Below are 17,252 nucleotides of genomic sequence, written 5' to 3'. Positions count from 1 at the left end.
GACTACAAATTTTCACAGAAATTATTGGAAAAATCAATTAAACACTCAAAGTACTTTGAGCTTGTGTTTTTCGATTCTCAAGCGTTTGGTTATATGCATGGGCGCCACTACGGGGGGGCTAGGGGGGCTGAAGCCCCCCCTAGAACGTGTTTAGCCCCCCCTCGAATTTCCCAGAGAATGATTGTATTCAGAGCATCAAAGCATCAAAATCAACACAAATTGAGATGTCGTCATTCATTGGCTAAGAACTAGTTCTGCACCCAGGATCGATTATCAACCCTTGCTCTCTTACTCACCTTACCAGTCAGACGAGAGCTTTAGTAACTCGTGCTGTATCAAGAAGTCGCCAGTTTACTCGGTTTTGGGCTGTGTTTCACCAGTTCCCCAGACGTCTCATCACTCGCAAGTCTCTTTCAATCTGGTCGAGCAATCATGCACGCTGCGCCCCTTAATTTCTTGTGCCGGTAGGGTTGCTAAAGAGAAGTGATTTCACTTGGTTGTCGTTCGGCATTCTTACGATGTGACCGGCCCACCGCAACCTATTGTCTTTCGCCGGGTGTGCAATGGGGTTCTCTCCAAGCAGCGCTTGTAGCTCATGGTTCATGCGCTGTAGTCATTATCCGTCGTCCGCTTGTGCTCCACCGTAGATAGTCACCTTCTGTTCGCCGATAGGCACCTTCTGTTCGAAAATATCAAAAGGACTTCCGTAGAGGACTACTGGTTATCAGGGTTTTGTAGTTTTTTGTATCGAAGTGGTCATGTCCGATCATCACCGTGATTGGTGCGTACGTTTGTAATGTCTGAGGAGAACGGGCCGTCGTTGAGAACGTGGTCAATTTGTTTTGATGTACGTTGGTCGAGGTAAGAAGGGACTTTGGACTGCTAATCCGCGGGCAGCTGCGAAGTTGGTGCATAGCAGGCTGTGCGGGCCGATAACCGGTTTATATAAGTCTATCCTCCCGTTCATGTCCCCAACGACGATCTTGATATCTCTACGCGAGCAGCTATCGTAGAGTTTCTCCAGCTGTGCGTAGAACGCTTCTTTCCCTGCATCAGGTCTTCCTTCGTGAGGGCAGTGCACATTGGAAATAGTGTAGTTGTGGAACCGGCTTTTAATTTTCAACAAACCCAACCTGTCGCTGATTGCCTGCCGCTTTGGTGGTACTGTGCCTTGCGGTCACAAATCCACCGTACCTTCTCTCCTTTCAGGCAAAGCTCCTGGAGCGCAACGATGTCGAAGTGGCGGGGTTCTAGCTGATCCAGCAGAATCCGGTCGACGGGTCGTTAAGCGATCTACTGTTACATGTACTGAGCTTCTAATCGTCGTCCTTATTTCGTCGGCTGGGTCATTGCCGATTGTTCCGGTTCGTTTTGAATTCTTGATTCTCCGTAGTATGTTTATTTTAGTATGCTGCCTTACTAGGGCTGCGATGCCTAGTCTCGCGGCGGAGCTGCCGCCATGGATGTAGCTGGCGAGACACCGCATTTCATAGTTCAACCGTCCGGTCCGGATCAGTCGCTGTTTGAGCCGCCCCTAGCCTGTGGGGAGCCGCCCCTGGCCTCTCTAAGGAGAACAACTACCCCACCGGTTTTTCCTTGGTTGCTCGTATCCCAGTCGGTACCACGTGGAGGTAGGAATAGAGCATTATGCCTTGAACCTCACTGGGGTCTATTTTATTCTAAATAGTACGGGTGAACTGTTAAAAAGCACTGCCCAGCCGTTTACCAAATCTAGCTCTCCTCAATATCGAATCATTGTTGCTGAAAGAGCTTGGCGTTGACGATGTGTTCAAGATATTCAGTACATCTTCGGAGATTCTATCCCGAAGTGATTTTTTTCTGCTCTATTTTAATTTTATTACTATTTTAAGCGTCATTAAAAAAGCATATTCAAACTCTTTTTTCTCTTTTTTAAAATGACATACATGAAAACTAGCCCCCCCTAGAAATTTTCCTTAGTTGCGCCCATGGTTATATGTTTCAGCTAAATTGTTTAAATAATTATGATTAAACTTTGTGGCGGCGTGACATGAATTCACGACAACTGTACTATTATAAATTTGGCGGTTTGAGCTGGAATTTATAAATATGTTTGGCGTGTCTGTATTTTTATAAATTCTTAAGGCTTTGGATGCATGGAATTTCGCCAGTTTTTCAATTTCAATAGATAGTTTTTGCGTTCCTGCCTAATCCCCTCAATCCAACTCCGTGGTACTTACGGGAGTGTCACTGAGTCGGTGGCCTCCCATTAAGTAAGTGTTACATCATCAATAGCCTTTCCAATATCCCCAAGCTACGGTAAAGATGGGCGTGGCCAGAAATGATGACTCATCTCAGATTGGTTTAAATGTTACTCCCAAACATTGTACCTCATACAATCCGAGTGGAAGTGTTAGTCATCAGTTTGCAATCTACGAAATATACCGTGCTTACGCTACGCTACGCATACCCAAAACGAACGGAGAAGAGTTTGTGGCTTTCGAACAAGTTTTTATTACATTTTGTGTAGACCGCGTACTATACAAAAAAAACTGACAGCTGACAATCAATATTTTGAAATGTTTTCTTTTCTACTGCTGTCAAGAAAGCATCAAATTCGCATTTGCATCAGGTAACCAATTACCAAATCCATCTAAAAATTAGTAGGTTTGAGATGCCTAGTGGAACTCAGGAATATGTCATACACTCGGTGATCTAGGCCACATTTGTGGTCAAAAAATTAGACTTTAAAAGTTTTACAGTTAAATGGTGTTCGAATAAGTAAAGCTACAGCATTTCAAATTTGATAAAATCTTGCCTGGCTTACTTATTTTGACTATCCTACGTCTAGAGAATACGGAAGATGGAGAGCTAGCTACAGAGTAATTCCTGGAATATATCGATCGTATCGTGAGCAGAATGAGTGGAATCGTTGTCTCGGTGACAGATTACTTTTATTGCTATATGTGGCCATTTCACCTGGATTTCAACGACCAATCGACCAAACCATGAACTATTATACAATTTTTTATAATAAATAATTAATATAATATAATTTTTATTACAAAGCGGATATGTCTCGCAGCTTGCTGGCTTTTGCCTTGTTTCGATCATTGAGCGTCTTAATTTTAATGAAAGTAGGTTTCCCACATAGCTGGGAAAAACCTTGGAAACAAGTTGGATAGCTGTAACATTATTTATCAAATCATTTGCAATGACTGTGAAAACAGTTACATTGGAATGAACACGGATAAATTGAAAACGAGATTAATTGAACATACCACAAAAACACAAAACAACTAGTCGAGAGAACCGAAAGAAAAGACGGCACTGTTCGAACATTGTATAAACACAGATTCAATTTTGTCAAGACACGCATAGTATGTGTGGCTCTGTCACACATTCCGAAAATCTCCCATTCTTAGAGATGTACCATATTCATTGTGCCTCTATTTACGCAGTAAAAAAAAGATTTGATAAAGACAACCTAAACACAACTTATGCCGGTATACAAACTAAGCCGCACAGTGGACAGTATTATAACATATAGCTTAATAGAACTAGAATAACTATGTTACTGATTCGACACTAAAAGCTCACTATTTTACCCGCCTCTTTGTGTACTATATGTACTATAGCAGTTTGAAATTAATTTGATCGTTTTTTGTGTGACTAACAAGGTTGCATATTCAATTTCGGAATGTCAATTCCATTCAATTGGCCGCGTGCCGTTAATTCACTCGACAAGTACAATTTTGCAATATGATGTAGGACAAACCTGCAGTCCCTATGAAATGCTACAAATTTGTCTGAGAGAGCAGTGCTCTATCTCTTATGCTTAGAGTGTGAGAGCCCATATTCAGTGAGATATTAAAACAATATTCGCGGTGAATATTATAATATTCACCACGGAAATTGGGTGAATATTGCACTGATTATGAGCTCTCATACTTTAGGTTTAAGAGTTGGAGAAATTCACTATTCGACAAATTTGTAGTACTACTTAGGTACTACAAGTTTGTCATACAGTGTTTCTCAAAATTGTACTTGTGGGGCGAGCTATCGACATGCGTCAAAAAAGCACCCAAAAATTTAATATGCAACCTTGGTGACTAACTATGTTTGTAGTTCTTTTATTAGTGTTTAGAAATGTCAAAAATGTTGAGCCGCAAGGTTACAGAATCCACTTTATAAAGCGGGTGGTAGAGTTTAAATCTTAGTAAAATCGGGCTATTAACAGGCTCCTGCACAAGGCTCCTCTTCAGCCTCTGGTCTGAACCTTCGTTAATTTCTCCCAGAACAGATCACATATCGGTAACTTGCGAGCTGGTTCAAGATAAGTTCAATTGAGACGATAAGAGAGATAAAAGAGACTTGCAGAAAGACATACGAAAACAGCTATCACACATTTTGTATGTAAAATTATGATATTGACTTTCAGACCCCAGTTACAAGCGAAACAAAAAACATAATCCTATAAGCCGTTACCAACTATGATTCAGATATTAGCTCACTACTCTTGACACTCTTTTGTTTACAGCGCCAACCACAAATCACCAGCAGCAGTGAGGATCTCGTGATGAGTTGGCTATCTTTCCTCCTACCTCCTCCTACCTCCTTTTTCCTACCTAATCGTACCCAATTGCACATTGATAAGCGCCACTCATCTTTATCAATTTGATACTCTCTCGGGCAATACTCGAGGCAATGTGGCAATAACCTAAGAACACTCCGAAGACACAAGTCATGTTTTGATTGGGACTAGTGTTTGTTGTTTATATTGTAGCGAGTGCAAAGCCTAATTTTAGCCGGTTTATGGGATTAGAACCCATTAACATCTTAACAATGTTCAGAAGCGAAGAGATGACATTGATTCAGTTGCTTGTCCAGCCAGAAGTCGCGTTTGATTCGCTAGCCAAAATTGGCGCACTGGGAATTGCGCAGTTTCGCGATGTGGGCAATAGTGAACACTTTCGAACGAAAAACTAATTCAACTTTGTTTTCAGTTTAACACCGATGTCAATGTGTTTCAGTTGAGATTTAGCGGTGACATACGAAGATGCGAAGAAATGGAGCGTAGAATCGGTTATATCCGCAGACAGATTATCATGGACGAAATCCCGCTACCGAATCCACCGTTGTACGACTCGGAGCTGCTCGATCCTCGAGAAATTATAGATCTAGAGTTGCATCTCGAGAGAACGGAAAGCGAGATAAGAGACTTGTCGGAGAATTGGCAAGCTCTGTTGGAGAACTATGCTGAACTGGTAGAGATGCGAAACGTGCTGGAAAAGATCCAAGTACGAATTTTTACTTATCCACTTTGATTAATTTTCATTGTATAGAATTAATCTATAGGCTTTCTTTGGGGATGGTTCACTAAGTCAGTCAATCATTGAAGACATTGGAGAAGAGTGTGGCGATGAAGAAAAACCGCTGGAATTTTTCGCCGGGGTGATTTCACGCGAAAGGATCCCTGGTTTCGAGCAAATGCTATGGCGTGTGTCCCTTGGGAACACCGTTGTTCGTCAGGCACCCATTGAAGAGCCTTTTGTCGATCCAGTGTCGGTGAGTTTTTACCCCGCTGGGTAACTCCTCTTGAGCATTCCATCCTTTCAGAGAAGAACGATGCATAAGATTGCCTTCATTGCATTCTATCAAGGGGAGCAGCTCAGAAACCGCATACGAAAAGTATGCAGTGGGTAGGTAATGTGGGTTATCTGACTTGCAGTTATCAATGTTTAGTGTCACCATTTTTTTTATTGCTTCAGCTATCATGCCACCCTGTATCCAGTGGCAGACGATTACGGTGAACGCGTGCAAATGCTGCAGGAAGGGCGTATTCGGCTAGAAAATTTGAACACAGTCATCAACAAAACCAAGGACCAGCGCCAGACAGTACTATTGAATGTTGCTCAAATGCTTCCTACGTGGGAAGTGAACATCAGGAAAATTAAAGCGATTTACTACACGTTAAACAAGTTCAGTGTGGACGTTTCCAGCAAATTTCTTTTCGCTGAAGCTTGGATTCCAACGATAAGTTTGAAAGATGTTGAAGATGCATTGAGCAAAGCTTCGTCCAATGCAGGAAGCACGAGCACAGGATATTTGTACGTAGTGGAGAGTGACGAAGTTCCTCCAACTTTCCATCGCACCAATAAATTTACTGAAGGCTTTCAAAATTTGATCGATGCATACGGAACCGCATCCTACCGAGAGTGCAATCCAGCATTTTACACGATCATCACGTTTCCTTTTTGGACTTTTTGGACTGGTGATGGTGCTCTGGGAAAACAAATTAAGCAAGATCAGAGATGAAATCTGGAGACTATTGTTTGGTGGCCGATATATGATCCTGCTCATGGGTTGCTTTTCCATCTACACCGGTTTCACATATAACGACATATTTTCGAAACCATTGAACGTTTTCGGATCAGCATGGAGGATACATTACAACACATCCACCGTAATGACCAATCCTACTCTGGAGCTCGATCCTGGACAGGATTATTCTCAGACTGTTTACCAGTTTGGCTTAGATCCCGTCTGGATGTTTGCATCAAACAAAATTATCTTTCAAAATTCACTCAAGATGAAACTATCGATCATATTTGGTGTCGCGCACATGCTTCTGGGTGTCTGTTTGAGTACAGTAAATCACAAACACTTAACGGTTAACATTCTGCTGGAATGGCTTCCACAACTGCTATTCTTGGTACTTCTATTCGTCTACTTGTGCTTTCTGATGTTCTTCAAATGGGTCAAGTACAGCTGTTACGGACAAAGAGTCGTTGAAGCCAGGATGCGCTCCATCGGTACTGATCATGTTTATCGGTATGATGTTGTTCAAGGAACATGAACCGCTGGAAGATTGTAAGGAATTGATGTTCGAAGGGCAGGAGATTCTTCAAATCGTTCTAGTTTCTTGTTCAATCATGTGTATTCCCTGGCTGATGTTGGCTAAGCCATGTTACATCTTGTATAAGAGAAAACAGAATGGAACAGCTTCTGAGCAGGAACCAATGAGCGAAATCTTCATCCATCAAGTAATTCAAACGGTTGAGTACGTCCTTGGTACTGTTTCACATACTGCCTCCTATCTGCGATTATGGGCTCTATCACTAGCCCATGCTCGTAAGTATTTATGCGGGTTAATTTTTTTTTTATTCAGAACAATTAAACCAATGTTACAGAACTCTCCGAAGTGCTTTACAATAGAGTCTTCCGGATGGGATTCATGGTTCCAAACTACATCGGAGCGCTTACGATTTGGGCACTATTCCTGCCCTGGTCTGGACTGACCATCGGAATTCTGGTGGTCATCGAAGGGCTGTCGGCTTTTCTTCATACCTTGCGTTTACATTGGTAAATATTCGTGAGTTTGTAAGTATTGATCTGGTGCATTGTTGTTGTTTCTTTACATTTCAGGGTAGAATTTATGTCTAAATTTTACCAAGGCGAAGGCTATCCATTCCAACCATTTGAATTCAAAAAGATTCTGGAGGAGGAACAATTTTGAATATCACAATTAGTACATAAATTAAAATGTGACTGAACCTAAACAATCGTGTTAATCAACAGTATTATTAAGACAGACTGCATTGACTATCATCATTTTATTTGCGTTTTATTGTATTACTTTGCACTTCATCATTGCTATAAATAAAATATGTAGAATCGCATCTAATATTTGAAAAGAGCGGTTGCTTTATTTTTTATCCTTTAAACCATAGCTGATCGCACGGGGATCAATTTTTTGTGGCCTCATACCCCTGCCCCCACTCCCGAAGTCAAGAGAAAAAGCAATTACGCTTTTGATGGGAGAGATGGAAATTAATTAGGCAATTAGAGTAAAAACGACTTCAATGGAGGATAACTCAGTTATATGGAAATCCAATGACCTAAAATTATGAACTGCTGTGCAAAATCATAATCCTAATAGTAATAGTCCTAATAGTCAATAATCCTAATAGTCCTAATAGTATGAAAAGACAAGGTTGAAAGTCCAAAAATAATAAAAAAATATCAGCAGCTTACTTCTAGAAACTAAAGGAATGTAAAGGAATAGAGCAGCGGTTCTCAACCTTTTTTGTGTCCTTGGCAATATTTTTCAAATTAATTGTACCCCCTGGCTTCTAATGTCCTCGCAGAGTGGGAGAAAGTAGTGGTAGATCACGTTGTGATAGTCTGGTTCAAATTGGACTATAGTTTGTTTTATTCTACAGTCATGTTTTGTGTGCAAGTTTGAACAACAACTGAAGTATTATAAAAAACATTACTTTGTCCGCCATTACTGATTTTTCTTTCGCGTACCCCCTGAAGCTTTCCGCGTACCCCTAGGGGTACGCGTACCCCAGGTTGAGCACCGCTGAAATAGAGTATAAAATGCTGTTGAGTGAACGTTAGAAATTTCATCGTGACACTTAATATTGCTGCTGTGACTTTAGATTTGACATATTCGTTATAATCGCAGTGAAAGGTTGTTCTCCGTGACCATTTATAAGTTTGACTGCGATTGACTTGCGAAAAATGGTTTCATTCACATACCTCCTCTCCCCGTAACAGTTTGTGCAATTAGACGATCAAATCTACACCCCTTGTAGTATCGCGTAACATTTTTTGTATAACCGAAAGTAATTGAATGTTATCATCTATGTTTTATTCACGTTACATGTAACATTTATTCTCAATACTACCATTAATAAGTATTTTCCGTAACAATTTGTAACCAAATTTCAAGTACCACAACTGCTTTCTGCGTTATGTAAAATTTCTCCTGGCCCTTAGTAGGGTTTCATCAAAGAAAATAGAATGACGGCTGAAATTCGAATGAAAATATCTGACATAGCTTGTTCAATACGTCCTAGTGCATTAAACATTTCCGGACTTTAGTGTGTGAGTCTGTTGTCCGTGGATTTCGTTTCGTTAAGTTTTTGATGGTAAGTGACATAAAAAGAGTGTATAAAGCGACATTCGTATATTAGAACAATTTTGGAGTACTTCGTGATAAGGTCGTATGTCTGAACGTAACCAAAACAAGCGAAAGATGATTTGTGCTTGTGAAGTACAAGGGATATAACTGGGATTTATCATTTTACATGTTAGAGGGTCTCTCTGAACTCCGTGCAGAAATAATAACTGAGCTAGCAGACTGCAAAATATTAAACTCGAACATATGTAGCTCCAAAAAAGAGTTATGTAACGTAATTGTGTAACGATTTGATTACTTGTTGAACTTTTGTGTCCTCTTCAACAATCAACAACAGTATTATGCTCAGAGACTGCAATCATTATTCAATAAGTTCCTGGAGCAAAAACATTGTTCCGCGGGATTGGAGGCAAGTAAAGGTGGACGAAAGATTGTATTGCGTAGCTTTCAACGAATTTTCAGCTGGCGTATCCTCGCAAAGAACAAATAGCCTCTGCGTTCTGGGACATTATGGAGGCTTTTGATTTCGTGTTTATAAATATTCTTTCGGGTTAACTTCTTTCGACAAGGATTTTTCTCAATTTTAAACTTTTCTTTTTGGAATTTGGATTTGGATTTGGAACCAACAACTAGATCCTGCAACGTTACGTTCAGCGCCCGAAGAATACAAGCAAGTGGAACAACCACATATTCTACTAAATTAAGGCTATTTATAGATTATCAAGGTGCCTATCCAACAACAAACCAATGAACAAGAAACCAGACTAGTTTTAAATTTTAGTTTTAGCTTGTAGTCGGCAGTGAGGATAAAAAATTTGCACTAAGTTCAAAAGATACTTCATAAAGTAAGACACTAGATATAACTGGTTTCGTAGAACATTAGTTTGCAATGTGCCGTGTCAAATAAATGTAGTTTGTACGGAAAACAAATCCACTTTTCCTTAGTTTATCATATAAAAAATATGCCGATCGTTTTACCATGAGTTTGGAGTAAACTTTACCTATCGATCAAGGCGATAGAATTCAAAATCCTTAGAAAGATTATAGGCATTTGAATAAGGCCTTTTAAAAAGGACGCCATTCGATTCGTTATGACGTCCTGAATCTCTGGTTAAAATTTCAAAATCAAAAGAATCAATTTAAAAATCTCACAGTGCACGGTGGTCTGTACTCGAAAAACCGTGATCGATTTTCAATATACAAGATTGCTTCCTTCTGCAAAGTTGTGGAAAAATTCAAAAATAAAAACAAATACTGTGATCTCCTATCTGTACGCTGGACACGATAAAATAGAGTTTTTCTTGATACACTTCTTCTCAAAATAGGCTATTTGTTTTATAACTTTTCTGTGATTTTCAAAACAATACATTTTACAAAGTTACGACTTACGAGGAAGACTGAGCTGAATGAGTAATATCTTGAAACATTTTGAATTGTTTCGATGATCTGTGGGAACGCCGTGGCATGTTTTCGCTACACTTTTCATAACTTGATAGTCGCCTACCACTGACTTTCAAGGTGGCTTTTCCCTCACATACACTCACTTATTCGTTAAGACTGCTAGTCGGATGGATCTAATTCAATAAATAATCAACTAATAATAAATAAACATGCCACTATACTAAAATAAATTAAAAGAAAACAATAAATTTTTTAAAAAAATCTGGCAACACTGCTTCAAAAATGGGATCATATTTTCGGGTTCCTTAATAACCAGGAGAATACTAATAATCATTTCTTTGTTCTTTGAGGAGGAAAGTTAAAAGCAATTGTATAATCAATATGATTGTTTGATGAAAATTGAGAAATTTTGAACAATTTGCCTTAAAATATTGTATCTCGAGATTGACTCATATTATGTCAGGGTGCAATAATTTTGTTACCTGAAATTTTCATAGGAACGCGACGAAATTATCAAGTTCGAAATAAAATTTGTAGCATCTACCGAAAAATATAATTCATACTAAAACGCAAAAAAAACCTTTTTAGCAACACTTCCGTATAGAAATATTTCCTTCTTCATTCTTTGTTTTTATTTTATAAATTAGGCCTAGACGCCGGACGTCTTACGTCTATAAATTGTAAAACAAGTGCTTTCGCACAAATAATTCGTTTTTTTTTTGCAGCAAAAAAGGTGTCCTACAGATCGGGGAGTGTTTCAATCGACAACTAAATCGGGATTTTTCCAAAGTGACCTTAGCTGTTTTTTTCTGAACTTTGAGTAAAACCTGTAATAGTCGATGCCAAGTTTGGGCTTTTGACGTGGGACTACATCTTTGTTTTCTATACTGGTATGCATTCTGTGAAATTGGAAATGAAACTGGCGAATGTTGCGTCAGATTTCAAACGATAATTACAGCATAACCACATGATGGATAACAATAACCAATATGTTGTTGGATAAATAAAATGTTGAACAATTTTGTAATACGTTAGTAAAAATCGGTAAAAATCTATAAAAAGCGTCGAAAAAATTTACGCGAACAATCTACCTAATCACATGCGAGCATTCCTAGCACAGACGACATGAATAGACTACAACCATTCCCTGTGATATTCTCTATCAATATCCAAAAAAAAATGACATAGTCTCCCCGTCCCAGTAGGTCAATTTATGTTTGCTTCCCTGAACCTAGACTAATTTTATGTCTCGAAGGTAAAGGTTTTTCGAAAAGAATGAAACAACCCCTCTTCTTGAACAATTTCAAAGCCTGCTGTTAGAGCGTAACAGAAACTGATGTCTTGAAAGAAAACATACTGGTAAAAGCAACAGTACCGTAGAGTATATGTGGAGTAGAGCGCCCCTAGTTTCTTGTCGTCTATCATTCCAGTGGGCACGACTTCTGTTCGCCTTCAATCAAAACTGCAATGGTTCTGATTGAAAGTTTATCTCATGAATATGGTTACCATAAAAACCATAAATTTTTCAACAAGAATAGAATATTTTTGCCACGGTTATTAATTATTTTTATTTAGTTTTTATATTCGATATTCACTAAATAATCGTGACCGACATTATATCGAACGAGTAAGTTTCTAAAAATACTAATTTATAGAAGAGTAAGAGCCGGCGAGTGCTTGTGAATTTTTTGTCCATTTACTAGGATCTATTCAGCATCTCTTTTTACATTTCAAAATTCATCTAAAAAAGGCGAAAGCTTTATTCGACAACTGAAGAGAGATCAGAGTGCATTTGTTAGATTTTTTTAATATATACTTATATTACCTGTCTTCGTAGCAGGGGAGCTGCTCCATTATTCATATCATTAAGCCGATATTCACGAAGAATACACTGATTAAACAACATATTTTCATGAAATCATTGAACAAATAAACAAAATACGCTTACGTGCTCTTATAGAATCATTCAGTATTGTATATTTAGTAAATTTAGCTAGATTTATCCTGAATTTTGTAAAACAAACCATTTTGCACAACGCTTCCATATCCATCTCAAAACTTAAATCACTGCTCAATTATTCATCTCACGACGCCCCCATATTCATCACACTGCAATGCACTGTTAATCATGAAAGAATCACATTATCATGAATGAACGTAGCCGCAGCCCGTCGTAGTAGGTTACCTATATATCCGCTGTTTTTGTTTACGTGCAAATATGGTAGCCTAGGTAACCACTGCAGTGCTGTCCATTTATATCAATTATGTCGGAATAATTCAACATTTTCAGTATGATTTGTTCGTATTAACAGAAACCGATTTGGCAACTTTTCATTTTCTTCAAGGCAGTGAAAACAGATGAAAATAAATACAGTTGAAATTTAGGAATTGTAGAAATTCATCTCATATATTTCTGCTAATTCAAGCTGGTTTTTGGAAATTTGAGGTGAACGTTTCAAAGATTAAAGTATTCTTAGTGTAGTGAGTGATTTTGTTTAGTGATTAAAACAAAAAATGGTCCGCTAGATATGAGAAAAACTTTGGTTGGCTGCTGAACGAGTCCCGTTGTAGCCGTACAGAACAATGCGCGGATTTTGTTTCCTGAGGTAGGTGATTGAAATGAATGTGTTTTCGAGTGCAGATGCCTGACTATTATATCAAATTTAGAGCTTTAAAGTAAGTTTTTAAGGTTTCTACTTAATGAGAAATCTGAAGTGAACTAAGAAGAATCCACTCCATGGATTAGCAGATTGGTTTAAGAAGAAAATATGCGTTTTTTCTTGTTTTCAATTGTGTTTACATGTTGAATGAGATGAATATACGGGCTGAGTTGAATAGTGGAGCAGTTCCCCTACAACGATTTTAGTTGTTGGCAAATGAAACAAACTTGTGAAGCAAAAATAAATGAATCTTTTTGAACTTTAACTTCGTTTTGTAATTGTCAAATGTTGTTTGTAGAAAAAAAAACACGCACACAACATCATTAAGTGTAAATGAAGTACTTTCAAGTGTAATTGAATATAGTTCTGAAAAAATTAAAATACGCAAATCACTGAACAAACGAATTTATTGTGTCTGTAATTACAGTACTTACATTGTTTAGTCCCACGTCACCATTTCATACAACCTTAGGGCTTTATACCTTGTAGTATTTCTTTGTCACTTCGCATGGAGTAGACCATATATGTACCATAAAATGAATTCTTAAATTTATTCAATAATTAATATTTCAGCAGTATTCAGAAGAAACGAAACACGAAAATAAATTGTTGAAAACATCACTGAATGAAAAATCAAAATGTTGTTTTAGTTTACTTTTTTTGGTTTCATTATGTGAGTAATATTTTCTACTGCGAATCACATTGGTAGAAGTCCTCAGTCGATCCTAAACTTTGGCGTACTTATGTAATAATAAGGCCATCAGATTTTCAATACCCAGCTGGGGCAGACGCATTTTATTACCTGGCAGATGAAGCCAAATAACTGACAGTCATCAGCTGCCGTAATATTCGTAGGATAAAAACATGTCATTTCATTAGGTAAACTTATTATCCGTGCAATGGCATAATCCATTGGGCAACCTGCAGCCCACAAACCGTACGAACTAATAAACAAGCTTAGTCTCATATGGCACAGCAACGCGCAGAGGAATCAGAACGGCCCGATAGTGGCACATACCGGTCACAAACAAGCCCAAGTATGGCAGGTCGACCAGAATTTAATACACTTGCTATCAGGTCGATTCATAAATTTGTTTTTATGAATATGGTTATGGCCGGTACTTACGGCAGGCAGGGTCGACACGGGCACCGATATCTACCGGCTACCAGCTCTTGTTTAGAGTTGGGTGTAGGATTTGGCTCGGGCAGAACACTGCACCGATTTCGATGCTGTATTTGTGCAGGTTATGTTTGATGAATTGAACATTGATTCAATTTCCAATGCAGCATGCATCAATTTTCAACATTATAAATCAGAACAGGCAAAGCTTGCCTAATGCGTTACACAAACAAAGGGAATTTTCTATTCATTTACGATAAGGTAATAAATCAACAAACCAGACTTCTTGAGAAACATGTCGTTCTCGATTCCCCAGCTCGCAAAGTCTTGTTGCAAAAGAATCCCAACAGGCGGATTGGAGGGGATTTGCCAATAAAACATGTCACCTGCCTGTGGAGCAAACTTGATTTGAACTTTGTCGTACCTCGCATTTGGTCATCATCGCAGCGAACGTTTTGCACAGAACCCACACAGCAGAACTAATCAAACATAATCTAGCGACATGTCACTTCGAATGAACTAACGGCGATCATCTTCTAAGGCCATATCAGAGGGACGGTATTAAATGCCTTCTACTGTACCGCTGCATTTATTGATAATGCCATTGTGCGTTGGTTCGTATGTGAGTTGTTGTATTATGTCCTGGATCGACAAATCCCTCTGAACAATCCAGATAAATTGCCATAGTTGGCCGGAATGGCGGCAAAAGCCGTCGTGTATCTATTGAAACGGTGATTATCTGCTTCGCTAGGCGACGAAGTGAATATAGCGTGACACTTGCTGACTTCCAGGATTCCAGCGGGATGAGCCGTCACGAATAACCGTGCGTCACCATCGAAATGGCCAATCACAACTACCAGCTGCGTACATTTATGTGGCGGCTTGTTATGTAGGTGTGCTTGTATAGTGCAATTCAAACGAGTGAATAATTTTCTCCGCAAACGCGGATCTTGTTTATGAGCAGCAATTTGTTGCTTTACAATATGGTGCTCGGCACGGGTTCCAGGCTACCAGTTAGTAGGTAGCTATGCAGTTACTGTACGAAATTAAATCAACCGCGTGGTTACATTGTTAGACACAAATCGCGTAAACAACTCATCGAAAACATTGACTGACATTTTGATTACTGTTTACGAGGCACCAGGAGTGCCAGGGGCGTAGCAATTGGTTGATTTCAGGATAACTCTGATTTGAATTGTAAACCAAGGCTGTGATAAATCAATGCAAAATATAAATCATTTTTAACTTGGATATTTCCAAAATTCTACGTAGTGAATGCGATTTTCACCCAGTCCAGTTGTGATTTTTTTAATATTTCACTTTTCATTTTCGTTTAAATTGCAATCATGCGCTCAATATCTCAGTATAGAATTCTGTCCCATGCAACGACACCAATAACAGGAATTCTGTTTATGTATCCGATCCATAAATTATTTTCGATTGCTAGATCGATGCGATTAGATTATCAAAGATTGGACCTATTTTAAAGCAATCATTACCTTAACAAATTTAATGTATAGCCAACTGTCATCATTGTCTGAACAGAAGAATAATAATTCACAGTAATCATTTACAGTCAACATGAAATTGTTTCTGGTTACATTGCTTCTACAGTATTAAATTTGTCGTGTGAGCGGGTGATAATAATTGTATCCGCATGGCATTCCTTCCATTCCAAGAACTCATTAATTCAATGTACTGTATAAATATAACCTCCACAATTCCTACTCGCAACCATATTCGCAGAACATCCTTTCACAGTTATCCCTAGGTAGCAATTAAACTCATTTGTTACGCGCTGAAGTAGAACAATCTTCTAAGAGGTTTATTCTTCTATTGCAGTGATAGTAGTCATAAATATCCTGTCTGTTGTTCGCCATTAGTGCGGACAGAGAACCAAGATAGATTCGCAGAATACCCCATTGCGAAAATTATTGCTTTACTGCCAATCTAATGTTGCGCTAAATGAGCTACACTTATGCGTAAAATTTGCTCCCTAATCGCAATACAGCTTACGCTCCTTCCTACACTCTATCACGGATCGTCCGTTAGACTCAATGTTGCAAGACGGTGTGGAATATGTGTTCACATATTGTGGCGTTGGAGTATAGCGGCAAAATAGGACTAAAGTTTCCCAATTAGCTTTACGAGCGACGTAAGCCACAAGCAGGCTAAATGCTGTTTGCTAACTGTTGGACTATTACTCGAACTGACTAACATGATTTACCCGCTCTTTTTTTATTTCTCCACAGCTGATTCAGCGAAGCCAATCATTTTTGTAAGAGTGTTCTAAATGTCGATTTTCTACTCTCTACTCTCTACTCTTTACTCTCTACTCTCTACTCTCTACTCTCTACTCTCTACTCTCTTCTCTCTTCTCTCTTCTCTCTACTCTCTACTCTCTACTCTCTACTCTCTACTCTCTACTCTCTACTCTCTACTCTCTACTCTCTACTCTCTACTCTCTACTCTCTACTCTCTACTCTCTACTCTCTACTCTCTACTCTCTACTCTCTACTCTCTACTCTCTACTCTCTACTCTCTACTCTCTACTCTCTACTCTCTACTCTCTACTCTCTACTCTCTACTCTCTACTCTCTACTCTCTACTCTCTACTCTCTACTCTCTACTCTCTACTCTCTACTCTCTACTCTCTACTCTCTACTCTCTACTCTCTACTCTCTACTCTCTACTCTCTACTCTCTACCCTCTACTCTCTACTCTCTACTCTCTACTCTCTACTCTCTACTCTCTACTCTCTACTCTCTACTCCCTACTCTCTACTCTCTACTCTCTACTCTCTACTCTCTACTCTCTACTCTCTACTCTCTACTAGATGTTGAAGAGGTTGTATATGAGACATGACCGCAGGGATTACATAGAATTCTGACAGAGCGTCTTATGTCAATGTACTTTTTGCAATAGGTTAGAGAATACACCCGATTCCAGTTAATCAATCGAAATTCACAAGTTAAAAACGGTGTCTTGAGTAGATTACCGGTTTCTGAGCATAATCTTGATTCCGAAAATGTAGTTATTGAGAGGTATTCGACCATTTTAGACTGTTTCCCTGAAACCGGAAGTCATCATCAAGAAGTCAAAATAGCGCCTCGATTTCCTGCCTCTGAATATTATCCCGGTTCTATAAACTTCCATGTTGAAT

At 38.8% G+C, this 17,252-nt stretch overlaps 1 pseudogene; it reads left to right on the top strand.

Moving 5' to 3' along the window:
• Nucleotides 1-4,712: 4,712 nt before the first annotated feature.
• LOC129723439 (V-type proton ATPase 116 kDa subunit a 1-like) lies at nt 4,713-7,598 on the top strand (annotated as a pseudogene).
• The last annotated feature ends 9,654 nt before the right edge of the window (nt 7,599-17,252 follow it).

Source organism: Wyeomyia smithii, chromosome 2 (assembly GCF_029784165.1).
Source record: "Wyeomyia smithii strain HCP4-BCI-WySm-NY-G18 chromosome 2, ASM2978416v1, whole genome shotgun sequence".
NCBI classification, from domain to species: Eukaryota; Metazoa; Arthropoda; class Insecta; order Diptera; family Culicidae; genus Wyeomyia; species Wyeomyia smithii.
This window is presented reverse-complemented; position numbering and strand designations above follow the sequence as displayed.